The following is a 5,327-nucleotide window of genomic DNA, read 5'->3' as shown; positions in this document are numbered from 1 at the left end:
TGGCGCCCTGTATAGCCAGCGGTGAAGGGGTTAATCGGAGATGAAGTGTCGGAATTTAATGGGGAAGCCGCGGAATTCACAATTGTGGAGTTCTACAAAGAGAGGCGGCAATTCTCTTTCTTGCAGATAATGGTGCGAGGCGTTAAATAATAGATTCCTCCCTTAAGAGGGGCGACAAATTATTTTCAGGGTCTGTGTGCGCAGCCCGCTCAGTCCCGGAGCTTTTCCTTTTTGCAGGGAAGATGTTCCAGATAATCGTAGTGACTGGCGGTTCAGTCATTTACTATTCACTGGCAGTGCGGCTCTAAATTATGGAGTGAAATTGACGAGCGCAGATAAGTCATGTGCAGCGACGTGGCCCTTGTCTGCTACTTGTCGGAGCCGTTCCCGCGGGATGCGTTGTCCTTAAAACATGAAATATTGCGCTTTGTTACCGCCACCGAGATCTAGGCCGCCGATTCCTCACTCTTCTGCAGTCTTTTTGTGTTTTTTAATTTGCTGGACTTGTCTGCTATTATGTCACCGGGAATGATGGACGTGGCCTGTAAGTGTCCAATCGCTGGGAGCTTTGGGGAGGCCTCACTTACCACAAAACCTAAATTTGGGTATGGGTGGATTCCCACACACTGGATTTCTGGACCTTGTCTTATGTCTTTGTGGATTTGGGAGGTTCCAGAACTGGTCAGTCACCCCCAGGGAGGAGATCTCACTAATGGAATCATTATAGATACCAGGAGCCAAGGGGTTTTGTGAGCCCAACATCCACCTGTACCTGAAATACCTGGTAGGAGTGGGGTGACCCTTTATTTTGCAGCACCATGGTAATGTTACAACTATAATGCCCCGTTCACACCTTTTGTTGGAGTATAAGCCCCCATTCACACCTTTTGTTTTACTCGGCCAATTGGAACCCCCGGTGACCCAACCACACAGAATTGCTGTTGGCTGTAGTGGTGCCATCTCACCAATGTGCCCTGTATTGGCCAAAATAGTGCTGTGTAAGGATTTAATTATTGCTTTGGATTATGTATTCCTTTGTTTCGAGCCCTTCATGGTCAGCCTGCGGTTATTCACCCAACATTCACCGGGGCAGCAGAGGTGAAATCTCTCCTACATAATTACATTCAGTGTGTAATTTCCAGGCTTCACTCTGAATTTTGATTTTCAATTAACGCTCTCAATTTGAAGATAATTTTCTATTTATTATAATTACAGGAAATAATTTATTGGCTGATGACGGCCCAGCGGCCCCGGCGTCCTCAGCGGCCAACAAACCGTCATTTAGACAGCACGGGGGCTTCTGTGTATTTGTACACTGGGGGGGGGGGGACACACTGGACATTATCAGATCTATCTGGTGACAGATCCACTTTGATTGTTTTTTATACATGGCCCCCTGCACAATGGATTTGCGCCAATCGATATTTTTATGGTCGGCCGACCGGTGCACCCGCCACGGTTTTGCTAACGGTCCTAATTCTGTTAAATATTAAATGGCGCATTATATGACAGCGCTGCATCACTCCGTCTTTTCTCTGCCCTGAGATTGGCCCATTCATGCTGCTATCTGCAGCAACAACTGCAGACACCTAACTCTCTTCTAATTACAAATTAACCAATCTGGAGGTTGATGATTAACTGCACCACAAGAAATCATGTTCCTGTCTGTACACTCAGGACCTGCAAGCTGATCCCTGGAGGGCCCCAGGAGCCCCAGACAGCCATGGGCCCCTCAGGTAAGTGGTGACCTCCTCCCACCTGGCAGGACTGGTCATCCTGAGCTGGTCAGGAATGGAGGAGGAGTGTCGGTCAGGTGATATGGGAGAGTCCTTGTGATGGTTTCACCCATCCAGGTCTGACCAACAATCATCAGCCCCCCCCCTTCCAGATGTGTATAGATTGTACAATATCTACATACATGTGCAGACCCCATTCTCAATAAATATCTGTTTACCTGGTGACTGAGAGCAAGCCAACTTATTCTCACTTCTGGAATCTGTCTTCAAGAGAAAACTCCCCACCCTAAAGTCAGATTTGGAAATTGAATCATGTGAAAGTCTCTTCTCTGTTGGTTGGTGGAGACATCAACCTATCTAAGATTCCAGACTCATTACCAAACAAAATGATGGAGATAATGGTAGTCAGCCTGTTATTGGGTGACCTCATCGCCCTGTGGGAGGGGCAAGGAAACAAACCACTGTGGAGAACTTTGTCCAACACAAAGTGGTAGCCAGTGGGCCATTCATTCCATACACCCCTATCCTAAACTGGTGGATTGTTGGCCAACCGTTGAGTGATTGTTGATTGAGAGGATGGCCTTCATCTTTTGGGAATCCAGGGGATGGCCTTAATCCTATGGGAATCCGCACATTTGGCTAGCAGGGTCCAATGTTGTCACCACCAGGAAACCCAATGTGAGGAATGCCGCTGATATGCATGCAGACAGGAAGTGACTGCAATGAGATAGCAGGGGGGCAGCAGCACCGAGATGGGGCAATTGATGCAAAAAAGGAGACAAAAAGGAAATAACATGTCATTTAGTTGGGGTCCCTTAAGCCAAATTGTCATGTGACCTCTGTGGGATATGTCACTTCCCTATACAGTGGTGTTGTTTTTCTTCCCTTTTCATGGATGCAGGAGGAATGTTGTTTATTCTTTCAATTCATTGTTAAAATGACCCTTGACCCTTGTAATCACACACCTGTAGCTGTGGCGCAGTACAGAGATAGGAATGAGGTATACAGCAGGGAATTCCTAGATCTGGCTGTTGAACTGCTGCCAATGACCACAATGCATGAATTCCTGCGATTTCTCCAGCATTGTTCCGCTCTGCAGCTGCGTTCATTTCTCCTGACAGACAAGTTGTGTCTCCTGGATGTCATTCACCAACAGGAAGATTTGGGGAATTCTGTGGGGTCGGGCCCTAGGGATTCGCCAATGCTGTGGTGCATATAGACAGGAAGTGCAAAAAGGCTGCAGGAGAAAACATTTCCATGTCTACCAAATATTTATGCTGCACAAATCACCCAACCAATCATCTTCATCCAGCCAGCCCATTTCCTGCGCCCAAATAATAAGATCCCCATAATGTCTGCCGTGTAAATAGAAAATCCCCCAGAAGTCGCGGGGACACCCATACATTCCTTGTGCTGAGGGCTCTGGTGTCATTTCATTGTCAGATAATTCAATCTGCTTTCATTAATTGTGAGAAAATGTTAGTTGTGAGATCCTCTGTGAGCGCTGGCCGGTGACACCGCCGTCTTCTATTTGGAAATGATTATTTCTCAGCTGATTTTTCTGAGGTCCCATGCTGGATGAGCTGTTACGGTCTCGTATTGCAAGCTCCCCATTCTGCTTTTATTTCTGAACGGTCCCAGGAAGGGAAACATTTAGTAATTGGTGGCTCCATCAGCCGATTTCTGTATTCTGTCAGTTTGGGGTGGGTCCTGACCCCACATTTCTTTCTATTTCCTGACCCAGACTTTGTGGGTGAAGTCCAGGGTGACCTCCTCCTCCCTGAATTGGGGAAGACTCCCCCATGGACGTCCCCCATTGCTGCATTCTTTACCAAACACTGACTCAATGTGTCCCAAGACTGGAAAATCCACACAACGGTCAGCTTGGTGAATGGCTGCCAATAATCACCAAATGGATTTAACCGATCTCCAGATCCGGAATATTCTTCTGAGGTCAATAGCAAAAAATGTGCAACAGAAAAATCATTCCCCCTTCCATAAATCATACTCTATAGGTCCAGGGGAGTGGGGTCGAAATATTAGAAATGTTCATGCGGAAGCCTAATTAAAATGATGAAGACACTTCGCTGGGGGAAGGCAGCTTTTCCTATGAGAGGAGTCACTGGTGTAGTTTTTGGCATTATTCTTGTTGTTTTCTGCAATTTCATTGGTATTGGCCAGCTCAGCTTGTGTACAACTGGACCTACAGGGGCCACCAGGATCACATCAGGGGCCCCTGCTCAATGAGGAGATGGTGACTCCATTTCTCTGACTTGTCTGAAAAGTTTCTGGGGAACCGACAACTAACTAGAATATATATTAGGCAGTACAGTGGCTCGGTGGTTAGCACTCCGGCGTTTGCAGCTCTGAGTCCCAGGTTGGAATCTCAGCCAGGACACTATCTGCATGGAGTTTGTAGGTTCTCCCCATGTTTGTGTGGGTTTCCTCCGGGTACTCGGGTTTCCTCCCACATCCCAAACACACACAGTAGGGTTAATTGGCTTCCCAAAATTGTCCTTAGACTGTGATAATGACATATGACTATGGTAGCGACATTAGATCGTGAGCTCTTTTGAGGGACAGCTAGTCCCATGACTATGGGCTTTGTACAGCGCTGTGTAATATGTCGGCGCTATATAAATACTTTGTAATATTGTCTTTTTTTTATTTATTTTTTATTTTGGTTGCATTGCATGGATTTTCTTTCACTCTGATAACTATTCTCATTCAGCCAATCAGATTTCTCCCCAATCTTCATGAAGAATTCTATTGGTTATTGGACAATGGGCGATCGTCTGCACCTTATCCCGCAGTGGGCGGGGTATCTGGCAGCAATGGATTCTTAATGGGGTCACCTAATGGCAGTGAGATTATCTCGAGTTTTAAATACTGCGCCGGTGTTCGGACTTTTCCTGATTCTTAAGATCTGTTCATTTATTATCGGTAATTTTACTAATGAGTTTGCAGCCGTTAAATAAAACATTTGAACACGCGAACACGGAACTGGCTTTAAAATTTAACATGTTTCTTTTTTTTTGGCTGGGTGTTATTAATGCATTGACTGTGAAATAAAGCGCTGTTGTAATCAATAAAATAAGACGAAATCTGCTTTTATGCGCTCCCCTGACAATAAGTATAAGCTGGAAACCCATTGATGTGGAAGAGGATTAATGCAGGAAAATGACATCAATTATTGAAAGGAGGGTTTTGATTTTTTTTTCTTTTTTTCAAACCAACAAATTATGATTAATTGAAGAAGTGCGCCGAGAAAAAACAGAAATTAGGCCTTGCGTTTGCCGGATTGGAAGTCTTTGATAGTTGTCTGTACCTAATGTTCTAATAAAGACAGATATGGAAACCTATGGAGAAAAAGGGCCGGCACAGCAAGAGTTAAGAATTCTATAGATTACCAAAGTCAAATGAATGTGGTTGTCCAAGATTTTATATGGAGGGCCAATTATGAGATTATCCCTGCCAGATTCCAGTGCAGGAGAAATCTCCCCATTGTGGGAGGGGCAGAGACACAAACTACTGGGGGAAATCTCCCCATTGTGGGAGGGGCAGAGACACAAACTGCTGGGGGAAATCTCC

The 5,327-nt window shown here is 45.5% G+C and overlaps 1 protein-coding gene across 6 annotated transcripts in view; it reads left to right on the top strand.

Moving 5' to 3' along the window:
* Positions 1 to 5,327, top strand: part of SOX6 (SRY-box transcription factor 6) — a 202,306-nt gene that overhangs the window by 83,125 nt on the left and 113,854 nt on the right. The window lies entirely within an intron of this gene.

Source organism: Pyxicephalus adspersus, chromosome 9, assembly GCF_032062135.1.
Source record: "Pyxicephalus adspersus chromosome 9, UCB_Pads_2.0, whole genome shotgun sequence".
Lineage (NCBI taxonomy): Eukaryota > Metazoa > Chordata > Amphibia > Anura > Pyxicephalidae > Pyxicephalus > Pyxicephalus adspersus.
The sequence above is the reverse complement of the archived record's forward strand: the minus strand, read 5'-3'. Positions and strand labels throughout refer to the sequence as shown.